The following is a 14,979-nucleotide window of genomic DNA, read 5'->3' as shown; positions in this document are numbered from 1 at the left end:
ATTTATTTTCTGAAGATTAATTCATGTAAATGTTGGGCACGACTCCGTTGCAGGTTATCCATACGTGAAGTTCAAATTTGAGTAACTTTTCCGAGTATATTGGCATGGTATATATATTTTTAATATTAATTTGTTTCAAATTTTTCCTCAATCCTCAATTCCTCAATCAACGTCAAATACACTCAACAAACAAATTAGGTGAACAGAGTACGAGGTCGAAATTTGTAAACGATGCTGTAACTCTAACTACGTGAAAAATCAACGCATAAAGATGTTATATACATTTTATCAAAGCTTAATCTTTCAAACTACGAATACACTGCGTTTCACAACTATAGAACCACTCTTTTTTCTGAGTTTCCAGAGTTATGTAAGAAGTCGGTTAAATCGAAGTATATAGTGTAGGACATAATAACTATCTTCATTCATAGGACTGGTCATTTGAACTTTATTGTTGTCTCCAGGCGCGAAACATTAAAAAAAAACTAAAATTACAGTGTTTCATAACTATAGAATCAGATGGAAAAATTCTCACTCCTTCATAAAATTAACGTCAATTCCACATGAAATACAATAAATTTCTAGTTCGTAGGTCATCCTTAGTTCTCAATCAGTTCAAATAACCCATTCGGGGTGGTTTTGACCAAGCTGCGCCATGTTGTGAAACGCAGTATATCTAAATATATAAAAATGGATTTCTGTCTGTCTGTCTGATTCTTATGGACTCGGAAACTACTCAACCGATCGACATGAAAATTTGTATGTAGGGGTTTTTGGGGCCGGGGAAGGTTTTCATGATAGTTTGAGACCCCTCCTCCTTCTCTAAAGTCGAGTTGCCATACAAATGAAACACAAATTTCTGCATTACTCAAGAATTAATCAAGCAAATGAAACGAAATTTGGCATGTGGAGGTTCTAAGGTGCAATAAATGTTTTTATGGTGGTTAGACACTCCACCCCTTCTCTGAGGGGGAGCTGCCATACAAATGAAAGACAAATTTCGACATGACTCGAAAACTAATCAAGAAAATACCAAATTTGGCATGCGAAGGTTTTAGGGGACACAAAACGTTTCTATAGCGAATAGACACTCCTCCTGTCTCTGCCATACAAATGAAGCATACATTTCCGCATAATTCAAGAACTAATCAAGCAAACGGAACTAAATTTGGCATGTGGAGGTTTTATGGGGAAGAAACATTTCTATGGTGGTTCGACACTCCTTCCCCTCTTTAAGGGGGTCTCCCATACAAATCTAACACAAATTTCTGCATAACTCGAAAACTAATCAAACAAATGGAGCCAAATTTGGCATGTGAGATTTTAGGGGGCACGAAACGTTCCTATGGTGAATAGACACTCCTCCCCCTCCCTAAGGGGAGAAGAGGGGATGGGTCTATCTTTATTCTATCATATTTTCTGTATCAAACATTTATTCCATGTAACGGAGAAACATTTCATTTGCAAGTGGTTGAAAAATGTTGAACGAGAATTGTGTCTAAAAATAATCTAATATTATAATGATGAGTTTTGGCAGAAGTACTAGAAATTTTTTAGTAAAAGGTAAATTCAACTGGAATTAAGATAAATCAATGATAAATCAATGATCAGTTCTGCGATTGGACTCATGAACATGCGCTTAGTAAGCAAACGTGAATGTTTGAAGGTATTGATAACAAAAAACAAATTTTGGGCGAGACGAAGTTTGCCGGGTCAGCTAGTACCTCACAGAATTTAATGGAGTTTTTGAAATTTGTTTTCGGTTTGCGGTGCGGTAATTATTTATTGAATTATTCATCATCAAAAACGAAGTGGTAATTTTTCATTAAAACAGGAAAATTTATTTATAGAAAGGTCCTACGATCAAATAAAAACTGATAGATATATTTTCCCCAGATTGTTGTCCACTACACCTGCACACACCAAGATAAAAATATGTACGCATAGTATTCCAAAACTTCAACTTTCAACTTTCAACAACATTTCACACTTTGAAACCATCTTTATGCGTTTTTTTTCACGAAGTTGCAGGAATCAAAAAATCTTCGTACTCTATTCCTCTAATTTCCCTGTTTAGGGTCTATGTGAAAATATTTGAAATCCACAAATCAGCATATCTCAAAGTGACAAAATCTAAAAAGTATAGAAAATAGCCCCACACAACGGTGTTGGAAACGATTTGTTTTTCCCATCTAGCCAATTCTCGAGGATTGCGTGTGGTCGCAATAGCATATTTTTTTCGAAACTATACTTGATGCTGATTGAATTACGGCTCAATAATTGGTTTTAACATATACACATATTCTCACAGCAGATTCGCTAATGGAGAATATACTTGTATTCAGAAAAAGGAAGAATGCATTTTAAAAGCAGAGATACAAACGACGGTCGAACAAAAAAAAACGTTTTCATATTATTTTGCTCTTCAAACAGTTCCTCTTGCATATAATTAGAGAAGCCAGTGTAATGAGATCGTTCGAGCTTAATTGAAGTTACAGCTTTTTAATTACCTTTAACTTAAGAACCCAAAATCGGGTTCCAATGAAATATTACTTAACCGACAACAAATAACAACATGATACTTTTCAGGCAAGACCGAATGGATTGCATAATTCTTCACAAGTCGTCTGAAACCTTCCCGATGTTTTGCAAGTGAAGTTGAGTGCCACCAGAGTGGTCTCGTCTTTCCTTCGTCAGCATTCCTGTTAAATATTTGACACCCACGCGAAATTTCCCAGCGAACAAAAGTCGAACGACTCGAAAGCGTGCCACACGATAAAATGGATAAAAATTAACATTCCACTCCTTTAATGAAAAATGGACTGGTGGAAGTTTAAATTGAAACAAATAAAGTGAAAACGTGGGTTGCGGAGATGTTAAGCGGTAAGACTTCCTTTAATAAAGTTTTGGTAAATTTACTGAAAGAGTATCTATTGCTCTTTGCTCGAGAATACGCACGTATTCGATACTAGCTCCGACTTTCACTATAGTTAGCAATTTGAGAATAGCCCTGCAGAAAAGGGAACTGTATTTCTTTGGCAAATATTGCCACATTCACTCCGTTCTCGAGCAGCTCTTCAAACAAAGTAACTTTTTGATTTCCTGATGATCGTTCGATGTGGCGCCGTTCACAATAGTTGATTAAAACAAGACCAAATCATATCGAGCGGTTACGTCAAGTGCCTTCAACTCAGTTTCAATATCCCAAGCCACAATGGAGTGAATTTTTAATAAAAGTTCTACCTTTCGATACAGCTTAATAGAAACGGATGGGGTTTCAACAATTTTTCCACCAATAATCAAATCGACGCATGTTTAGCGAAAAATGGAATTTGTTATCGTCAATTCCCAGAAAACGCTAATTAACATTCATAAATCCATCAATAATGCAAACACTTCATCAGAAAATTACATGTACGGCCAAAAATTTCACAGAAAATATTGCAGTTCGATTTCAAAAAGATACCCAGGAGAAAATGTAATCAATCGCCCCGGAGAACAACGCTTCGAAATGAGTCCATGAATAAATGCAATTATTTACACACATGATTCTTCTTTGCGACATCGTGCTTGTCAACATATGAACATGGTGAACATGGGCACAAGGTGAAAACTGCACGTAAATTTCGGCATAATTCAATTCAATTACTTGCAGCAGGGAAGAGTGGCACCGGAAAGCAACACGCGAAATGCAATTTACTCTCATTCATAATCTGACACGTATCCGTAAGCCCGGCAGGACTTAATGCAAAAGGGTACCTAGCTTATGCGCTACGTGTACCTACGGGGCTTTTCGAAATGTGGAAGCAGTGGTAAACCACTGCATTGTTTTTGAAAGAGAGAATTAATTCAATTAACCATCGAATGCGTGAGAACTGAAACAAATCTGAAACTGTTTTCAAGCACCTTACAACGCGAGAACAGAAAGGGTGGTTTTACATTCACTCCAGGTAAATTAAGCAACAAGTGACTGACATCTCTCCACTTCAAAAGGTGTTGGTGAAATGATGTAATACACTACAATTCATAACTACAGTACCATAATTTATTTCAGTATTAGAACTTACAGCAGCCGCTCGCATTCGAACTCGTCACTCGTCAAATTTATGGCAAAGTAAGAGTATTGATTGATTTAAAATATTGTTACTGGGAATAATAGCAAACGAAAGTCAGCCTTAAGAAGCAAAAGTAAGATTTTCTGTAGGAATATTATGAATTCACATTTGCGAACTTTCAGTAAAAATATCAATGACTGGTTGCAACTTTGTCACACCAATTGTTCCTAATCATCTACTCCAAGTCGAACCTACAAGATGTGGGGAACTCTGACTACATGTAGTTACTCACAGGGAGTATCGCTTCTTAAAAATATAGTCTAAGGTTAAATCTTTAATGTTGGCCAAGGAATCATATTACTATATTGAGAATTGTACACATTATTGGAAAAAAGTATACTTTCCATCCATTTAGCCACGATCTTGAACTCATCGAAATTTTGCAAAGAAAAATATACAATTTCCAATATAGTGGAAACCAGCTCAAAGACAGCTTCAACGCAACGTGAGAGTCCGAGCCTCATATGTTGAGTACATTATTGTCGGTTGCATAGGTTGAATATCGGTTGCATGGAAGGAGAAGTTTTCACAATTGCTATTGTTTCAAGAAAAGTTACCCAGCGAAGAAATGTTCGTCCAAAAATTCGTGCAAGAGCTATTGTACCGACCGATATGTGCTTCAGGTTGACGAATAATACCCCGCCAGTGGACATGGGTATCCATGGCGAAACTTTCTGCTATTCGATTCGAAATTAATCCATTTCACAGTTTACAGTTTCAGCTGGTCACGTCTCGCGTGTATAAAGTTTGGGTTAAAATTTTCATGTTCCAACCGACGAAACGAACGGTTGTATATCATATGTATGCACTATGTCAACATGGAATCGGTATTTAGGTGGCGAAAATGTATATTAGATTCTGTGCACATGCGGTGGCGTTCGTATATTGCTTTGTGGAGTCCAATCAACATACACGTTATATAGGAGAAGTGTGTAATATGCCTCTCTTAGACAAATTGGATATATTTTAGCTCTGCTCTTCAGAGTAATAGTAACAACTATGTACGCACGTAGAATAGTTAACCGTAAGTCAATTCTATACTTTATATAGTGTATAACAAAATTTATAGGAATGGATTTTTAACACTAGAAATACCAACCGGTCAAAATGACCGGTTATATCATTTGTTGATGTTCTTTGGATGCTCTAGACACAGAGTCAACTCAATCATTAAAGCTTGACTCAATTAAAATCCGGAATCACAAAACCAGTTATATCTCCGGTTTGGTTGAAGGTAGGAAAAATAGTTTTATATCAAAATGCAGATACAGGATCATTCCGTTACAGTTATGATAAATTTTCGTACTTTTCTTCGGATACCATCCATTAAAGTTTAAACTATCTGTTGGTCCACCTGAGCGAGTCACTTTGGCGATTGGGAGGATTAGGTCTTTTTCAATGCAATCAACCCCAATATCACGGTATCATTGAAGCACCTCCCGACTGTAGTGGCAACTTGCCAAATCTGGCCAAAACTTTACCGGCCCTTTGTGAGCCTTAATATATATATATATATATATATATATATATATATATATATATATATATATATATATATATATATATATATATATATATATATATATATATATATATATATATATATATATATATATATATATATATATATATATATATATATATATATATATATATTATATGTTTCAAATATGACAAACTATGACTTATTTCAAGAAAAATGTATAATTTCAATGTTGAGGTGAAATTTCATTGGTTGTTACAAGTACAGTGGAGCAAAATTCGTTATTTTTGAAGATTTTAATTGAATTCTCATTAAGGATGGTTTATAACGATATTGCAGCGAAATTGAGAAAGATAGAAGTTGGGTGTCAAAGAGCAAATCGTAGAGCGGCTTGCTTCAATTTGATTGATATAACCAATCAAGTTTATTATGATTTTTGTGTTAATATTAATAATAACACCTTAAAAAACACTTTCGAGTTTTTCAAACCATCCTTCAAGTTTTTCATTACCAAAATATTATTTAAATCCTAATTTAGATAGTTTCATCACTATATCCTGTACTAAATTTTCTCATCTTTCAAATGCAAGCAACATAATAGTCCTACATAGCGTACTTCTTGAAGTAGACTCAATTTAAGGCGAACAGATCCCGGAACAATAAAAAAGTTCAATAGCTTTATCATGGTTGAAATTCAACCATATGCGTAGAAGGATTTTTTCTCATCAAATAAAATCGTCTATTACCTCCTGAGAGATTCAGGATAATTTTTGTTTCATGTGAGAAAGGTGTTTTCATACTTTAAGGGGATGAATCAAAAATTTAAATTCTTCTTTTATATTCAAAAAACCAAATCATATGCATAAAAAAACAAATAAAAAAAAAGTTTGACTCGATTATATACAGGATTTGATCATATACAGTGAAAAGAAATCGGAGTCTATATATAATCGAGTCCGCCCTGTACTTGTTTCTCTAAACGTTATTATTTCATTTTACTAGTCACCCTGTGTTTCCTCGTTGTGCTCGGCATTCCAAAGTGTACCTGTTCACCTTTTTCGAAATTGTTAGAGAAGAGGATCCGATGTCAGATTACATATCTTGAATTACATATCGTTGAATTCTCAAGGGAAAATAATCCCACTTGGACATAGGAACCCATCAAGGAATTTACTGTTAAGAGCTTTTCAGCTACCGAAGTTCAATATTTGTGTATGAATGATGATCTTCTATATCTACAGAAAATCTTTCAAACGGTTGCGCTGACCAATGTAACACCCAACAACAACAATGCTATCAGGTACTAAGACATGATTAATGCGAACCGAACAATGCCACTTAGCCGAAATGAGGGTATCAATGTTAAATCGAAGCAGGTGCTATGCATAATTCAAATCATTCCCACATAACTACAGTGTCGGAGTGAATCCGAAATAGGGAGAAAGCAAATTTGTATATTTTGTTCAACCATTCCATTACCTTTGTGGAATATACATCGCACCTTAGTGCAGTAAAATAAATGGAAACTATAAAGTGAATGTGCCAATAAAGTAGAATTTGTCGTCTTCAGCTGATTTGATGGACATAAGAAAAAAGGAGAACACACAAGCAAAGGATCCATACTGTCACTATTGGTCGGTCAGTTTACCACCTATCGTAGTTGTTCTGGTGGCGAACCATTTGTAAACTTTGTTACACTTTGCTAGTATTTCACAATAAGGATTTATAACTGGTTTTAGACATAAAACATTTTTACAGCGGGATTACTCTTGTGCAGAATTACAAAATTGTCATGAATGTCAAACTTATCAGTTTTATGAATCCCCAAATTCATTTCGATAAAACAAAATATCAAAAATAGTCCAACTCATTCGTGAGACTCTGTGAGTTCATTGCTCTTACAATCTTGAATCCTGTCCTTGCAGTAGTTAACCATCACTTTGCTGTCGTTTGAATAGCACATTGAAAACTTATTCTCTCTCAACTAAACTGAACCGTATTATACAGCAACTCTTGGGTGTACCAATAAAACAATCAGCAAATCCCCTTCCGTATCATATTCCACTAGAACACTTTCTCCTACTCATTCCAATCCGCTATGAACACAGCGATTATTGTTTTCCGAATGAGTGGAAAACACAAGCTGCAAAATCACAACACTCTAATCCTGCATCGCGTGCCGTCAGTGGCAATCATTATGCCGGTCGAGCCGGAAACTATGTACAAACCACACTGAGACTCCCCCTTCACTCTGAGTCCACCACGCATTCCCACAATCCCGAATGTAGGTCGAACCGACTCGACGGATTATAATTACGGCTTCCTCCACACCCGACTGTGACCGTAGCGAACGAAAGCTCGTGGAAAACTAATCACAGATTTTCCTGCGAAACGAATCGTCACTGCAAAGTCACATTTTCCTCTCGGGATCGATGCAACAGAACGCGTGCTCGTATTTTGGCAGTGTTTCGGAAATTTCATTCATTCATTTCATCAGGCGTTTCTGGCGCACAAACACATAGACATCCGTTCCGTTAAGAATGAGCCAACGATGCGAGCAATGTAAACAAAGTGTTTGCGTAATCGGTTCGGAGCACGTGAGGGCGAGCTTTCAGTGCGTGAAAGCTCGTTCGATGGGGTGCATGAGAAAATTTGGCGCATGTCCTGTTACATCCTGGCTGATAGCTTTTTGGAATGTTCATAATATGCTGACATAACTTATAAAGTATGATTGTGCTTTCCTACGATAAAAGCTCATGGTAAGCTTTTTCGATACAATTAAGAAATATTTCTCACATGGGAACAGAAGTTAAGTTTAATGAAATTTCCTCTAGAGGATTATTTCCTATTTGATGCGTTATGAATTAGATGTGAAATTTAACATTACTGAAATACCCACCACGTGATTTTTTTATTATTGTGGATGTAATGTGGAATACAAAAATTTCGTACGACAAGACACTACACGACACTTTGATGTAATTTTCGATAACTTTTCCGGACATTGGTAATATGCGTTTAAGAGTTTGGAAATGACCACTGTAAACTTGCCAGCGTTGTCGGAAAGTTCCGACTACTTTACGTAAAATATCGAAATTTCAGGAGCACTTGTTTTATAAGTTTTTGAGATATATTTTTGAAGCTGTTGAGTTCTGTTTCGCCTCAAACCACCCATGCGCTTCCATTAGTCTAATAAAATTATGGAGACGCATAGGTGGTTTGTACCTTTTTAACGTGAATGTGATTTCCTTTTTTCTAATCTCTATTTTTGAGACCTTCAGCCTACTAGGCTGGTTCGTCTCAGATGTGATTTTCTTATTTTTGTTATTGTTATTAGAAACTTGAACAAGAAGAAATATTTAACTAAGAAGACAGAATTTAACTACCGTAGAAATGATAATGTTTCCATGAGGTGCCCGTTTCACCTGTGCATACAATGCTTTGTTTTTTTGGCATGCACGTAGACTAATATTGATAGCTTACTAGGCTGCAAGTAAAAAAAACGCCGATTTCCTCAGTTAGACAGTTGTACCATGATGAAGTGGCAGCGTATTCGTGATTTGTCCCACGCGCCAATGTCGCAAAAAGACATTTCAATCGCCGTAGGAGTGTGCCGGTAGACCGTGGAAAGGGTCTTAGACCGAGAAATGAAAGGACAACTATCCGCAAAGGTGACAATAGGTTGTCCGAGGTTAGCTCGGATTACGAAGGTCATCGTTGCCATCAAAAGGTAGATTGTGGCGAATCCAGTGCGTTCAGCAAGGAAAATGGCAAAGGAACACGGCGACTTTACGGCACGGAAGATCGTAAAGGAAGATTGCGGGGCGAAGTCGTATGATTACCAACCGGGAGTTACGAGTTGAGTGAAGTAAGAAAAACTTGAACTTATTTGAAGTGAAAAAAACCAGTAATCCTGTGCACCGACGAGAGTATATTTACCGTCGATCCCGTTTCAAATTCCACAACCGTTTGCTATATTAGTTCGCTTCCGGTAAAAGCCGTGGCCGACGAGCAAAAAAACGTGTATCCAATCAAACATCCTGCAAGCGTAATGGCGTTTTTATTGATGACATCCCATGGCAAAAAATGAACTCGGTATTCATTCCAGAAGGCGACCAAGTAAACACGGAGGCCTACATCGGGATTTTATGTAAGTATATTTTTCCGTGGATCAAAGAGCAGTATGTCCCGAAGACAAATGTTGTGTTTCAATAAGCTGGGCTCCGTGCCACATCTCGAACCGCACTCATAAATGGTTACTGCCGTTCTGGGCGAAGATTATGTAACCGCCATCCAGCCGAGATCTTAATCCGCTGGATTACTCAGTGTGGCGCGTCATGAAGGCCAAGGCCTGTTCTAAAAGCCACCCGAGTAAAGGGTGTGTCACATCAAATCGCAACACGGAAAAAACGCTGTAGAAATTTTATTTTTAGGAATTATATCTTCAGCTTTCGCTTATAATCAGATAAGAGTGTATAGATCACGTTGGCCATGCTTCACTGTCAATTTTTCGTAAATTTGGAAAAATGTCGTCGAACGAAAAAGAGCGTCGTGAATTAATCCTGCGCACTCATTTCGAGAATCCGGAGTTGTCACATCGGGACATCGATAAGATGCTGGGAATCGTCCAATCCACGGTCAGCAGAGTACTAAAACGATACTTCGAGAACCTAACCATCGACCGGAAGGTGAAGAACGACAAAAATGGATGCTCCGTCAGTGAAAAAGTTCACAAGCGCGTAGTTAAGCAGTTTAGACGTGATCCGAGAAGTTCGGTCCGGGAGATCGCCAAAAAGCTGAATTTGTCAAGTTCATTCGTCCAGCGGACCAAGCAGCGGGAGGGCCTGCGTACATAGAAGGTTCAGAAGGCTCCTAACCGCGACGAAAGGCAAAACATGGTGGGGAAGACGCGAGCCCGGAAGCTGTACACCGAAATGCTGACGAAGCCGCATTGCCTGGTAATGGACGACGAAACCTACGTCAAAGCGGACTTTCGTCAGCTGCCGGGCCTGTTGTTCTTCTCCGCAGAGGACAAATTCAGCGTTCCGGAGGAGATTCGCAAGCAGAAACTATCCAAGTTTGCCAAAAAGTACATGGTGTGGCAAGCGATCTGCTCTTGCGGAAAGCGGAGCGCCCCCTTCGTGATGACCGGCACGGTAAACGGGCAGGTTTACCTTAAGGAGTGCCTACAGAAGCGCTTACTACCACTATTGAAGCAGCACGAGGGCCCGACCATCTTCTGGCCGGATCTCGCTTCGTGCCACTATTCAAAGGACGTGTTGGAGTGGTACGAAGCCAACGGGGTCACCTTCGTGCCAAAGGAAATGAACCCGCCCAACGCGCCGGAGCTTCACCCAATAGAGAAATATTGGGCGATTATGAAGCAGGCCCTCCGGAAGAACCCAAAAGTTGTCAAATCGGAGGCGGACTTCAAGAGAAAATGGATTTCTGTTAAAAAAAAACTACAACCTGACGTTGTACAGAACCTTATGGACGGGGTAAAGAGAAAGGTGCGAGCATACAGGCTTGGGCTCGAAGTATGAATAAAAAGAAAATGCCAAAAGTTGTTTAATAGTTTTTATTTTACTGTCTAAAATTTTCAAACGGATCGGTCTGCTGGGCGAATTTCTACAGCGTTTTTTCCGTGATGCAATTTGATGTGACACACCCTTTACAGCAAGCCGCAGACAAACATTGACCTGTACCTGATGAGAAATACATGTCTTGTCAATAAATAACAAAAACCGAAGCCGAAATTGTTGAGATTATATTTTAATTTTTACATTGCTCAGTGGTCATGGACAAACATTATCACGCATACGGTAAATTTGTAATTGATCTTCGAGTTCATCCTGTTCTAAACTCTAGCAACTATCATTGTTAGCACCATCGCATAATTAACTGCATTGAAACTGTTGGATACAAGTTATGAAAACTGTTATTACACTTCGATCAATCCCCCGATGTAACACAATTTTGCGGAATGGGCCCAAATTCATACATTTGATCAAACTCGCCAATACAAGAGAGATTTAAAAACCATACAAAGAAAGGAAAGGATAAGAGAAACAATATAGGGCTATTGAAAAAGTATTGAACCCTTTGAAAAATAGAGATTAGAAGAAAGAACAGGGACAGTTGGATAGTAGTTCAAAAAGGAAACCCATCACCAAGAAAGAAGATTGAGAATTTAAAATATTATTATATAGGGTTGGGGAAAAAGAAATGTCGCATTTCTGATCGAAATTTGACGCTTCATTTAACATACTTAAAATTATCCAATTCAAGTCAAATATGCGCCGTTTTGTTCGCAAACTTGTTGGCATTTAGAAGGCAACTTCATTTCCCCCCTTATAAAACCCCCTCTCCTTATTTGCAAAAAAAACTCAGACAGCCAGTTTTCGAGAGCCTCTTTTGAGGCCAACTTAGTATCACCAAGAGCGTTTTGCATGGACCAGAAGAGATGATAATCACTTGTAGCGGAGTATACGGTGGAGGCAATAGGACATCCCATCCGAGCTCCCGTAGCTTCTGACGGGTCATCAAAGATGTGTGAGGGCGTTGTTCTGGTGGAAAACAACACCATTCCTATTGATCATTTCTGGCCGCTTCTGGTCAATCGCCTACTTCAAACGGTCAAGCTGCTTACAGTAGAGAACCGAGTTGAGGGTCTGGCCATAGTTGAGCAGCTCATAGTGGTTGATTCCCTTCCAATCCCACCAAACACACAGCAAAACCTTCCTGGCCGTCAATCCGGGCTTGGCGATGGTTTGGGTCCGCTCACCGCGCTTCGACCACGATTTTTTTCGCTTTAGGTTGTCGTACATGATCCACTTTTCATCACCAGTCACTATCTTCTTCAAAAATGTGCATACAATGCTTTGTTTTTTTGGCATGCACGTAGACTAATATTGATAGCTTACTAGGCTGCAAGTAAAAAAAACGCCGATTTCCTCAGTTAGACAGTTGTACCATGATGAAGTGGCAGCGTATTCGTGATTTGTCCCACGCGCCAATGTCGCAAAAAGACATTTCAATCGCCGTAGGAGTGTGCCGGTAGACCGTGGAAAGGGTCTTAGACCGAGAAATGAAAGGACAACTATCCGCAAAGGTGACAATAGGTTGTCCGAGGTTAGCTCGGATTACGAAGGTCATCGTTGCCATCAAAAGGTAGATTGTGGCGAATCCAGTGCGTTCAGCAAGGAAAATGGCAAAGGAACACGGCGACTTTACGGCACGGAAGATCGTAAAGGAAGATTGCGGGGCGAAGTCGTATGATTACCAACCGGGAGTTACGAGTTGAGTGAAGTAAGAAAAACTTGAACTTATTTGAAGTGAAAAAAACCAGTAATCCTGTGCACCGACGAGAGTATATTTACCGTCGATCCCGTTTCAAATTCCACAACCGTTTGCTATATTAGTTCGCTTCCGGTAAAAGCCGTGGCCGACGAGCAAAAAAACGTGTATCCAATCAAACATCCTGCAAGCGTAATGGCGTTTTTATTGATGACATCCCATGGCAAAAAATGAACTCGGTATTCATTCCAGAAGGCGACCAAGTAAACACGGAGGCCTACATCGGGATTTTATGTAAGTATATTTTTCCGTGGATCAAAGAGCAGTATGTCCCGAAGACAAATGTTGTGTTTCAATAAGCTGGGCTCCGTGCCACATCTCGAACCGCACTCATAAATGGTTACTGCCGTTCTGGGCGAAGATTATGTAACCGCCATCCAGCCGAGATCTTAATCCGCTGGATTACTCAGTGTGGCGCGTCATGAAGGCCAAGGCCTGTTCTAAAAGCCACCCGAGTAAAGGGTGTGTCACATCAAATCGCAACACGGAAAAAACGCTGTAGAAATTTTATTTTTAGGAATTATATCTTCAGCTTTCGCTTATAATCAGATAAGAGTGTATAGATCACGTTGGCCATGCTTCACTGTCAATTTTTCGTAAATTTGGAAAAATGTCGTCGAACGAAAAAGAGCGTCGTGAATTAATCCTGCGCACTCATTTCGAGAATCCGGAGTTGTCACATCGGGACATCGATAAGATGCTGGGAATCGTCCAATCCACGGTCAGCAGAGTACTAAAACGATACTTCGAGAACCTAACCATCGACCGGAAGGTGAAGAACGACAAAAATGGATGCTCCGTCAGTGAAAAAGTTCACAAGCGCGTAGTTAAGCAGTTTAGACGTGATCCGAGAAGTTCGGTCCGGGAGATCGCCAAAAAGCTGAATTTGTCAAGTTCATTCGTCCAGCGGACCAAGCAGCGGGAGGGCCTGCGTACATAGAAGGTTCAGAAGGCTCCTAACCGCGACGAAAGGCAAAACATGGTGGGGAAGACGCGAGCCCGGAAGCTGTACACCGAAATGCTGACGAAGCCGCATTGCCTGGTAATGGACGACGAAACCTACGTCAAAGCGGACTTTCGTCAGCAGAAACAGCAGAAACTATCCAAGTTTGCCAAAAAGTACATGGTGTGGCAAGCGATCTGCTCTTGCGGAAAGCGGAGCGCCCCCTTCGTGATGACCGGCACGGTAAACGGGCAGGTTTACCTTAAGGAGTGCCTACAGAAGCGCTTACTACCACTATTGAAGCAGCACGAGGGCCCGACCATCTTCTGGCCGGATCTCGCTTCGTGCCACTATTCAAAGGACGTGTTGGAGTGGTACGAAGCCAACGGGGTCACCTTCGTGCCAAAGGAAATGAACCCGCCCAACGCGCCGGAGCTTCACCCAATAGAGAAATATTGGGCGATTATGAAGCAGGCCCTCCGGAAGAACCCAAAAGTTGTCAAATCGGAGGCGGACTTCAAGAGAAAATGGATTTCTGTTAAAAAAAAACTACAACCTGACGTTGTACAGAACCTTATGGACGGGGTAAAGAGAAAGGTGCGAGCATACAGGCTTGGGCTCGAAGTATGAATAAAAAGAAAATGCCAAAAGTTGTTTAATAGTTTTTATTTTACTGTCTAAAATTTTCAAACGGATCGGTCTGCTGGGCGAATTTCTACAGCGTTTTTTCCGTGATGCAATTTGATGTGACACACCCTTTACAGCAAGCCGCAGACAAACATTGACCTGTACCTGATGAGAAATACATGTCTTGTCAATAAATAACAAAAACCGAAGCCGAAATTGTTGAGATTATATTTTAATTTTTACATTGCTCAGTGGTCATGGACAAACATTATCACGCATACGGTAAATTTGTAATTGATCTTCGAGTTCATCCTGTTCTAAACTCTAGCAACTATCATTGTTAGCACCATCGCATAATTAACTGCATTGAAACTGTTGGATACAAGTTATGAAAACTGTTATTACACTTCGATCAATCCCCCGATGTAACACAATTTTGCGGAATGGGCCCAAAT

The 14,979-nt window shown here is 39.4% G+C and overlaps 1 protein-coding gene across 10 annotated transcripts in view; it reads right to left on the bottom strand.

Moving 5' to 3' along the window:
* The window catches only part of LOC129779904 (GTPase-activating Rap/Ran-GAP domain-like protein 3), a 310,243-nt gene that overhangs the window by 99,016 nt on the left and 196,248 nt on the right, over positions 1-14,979 (bottom strand). The window contains exon 1 of one of the 10 annotated variants that reach the window (XM_055787672.1): positions 7,827-7,969. The exons of the other annotated variants lie outside the window; for them this stretch is intronic. The gene's annotated coding sequence lies outside the window, so the exon portion shown is untranslated. Of the gene's footprint in view, positions 1-7,826; positions 7,970-14,979 lie in introns of those variants that run through there. 10 annotated transcript variants of the gene reach the window in all.

The sequence above is a fragment of the Toxorhynchites rutilus genome, chromosome 3, assembly GCF_029784135.1.
Source record: "Toxorhynchites rutilus septentrionalis strain SRP chromosome 3, ASM2978413v1, whole genome shotgun sequence".
Taxonomy (NCBI): Eukaryota; Metazoa; Arthropoda; class Insecta; order Diptera; family Culicidae; genus Toxorhynchites; species Toxorhynchites rutilus.
This window is presented reverse-complemented; position numbering and strand designations above follow the sequence as displayed.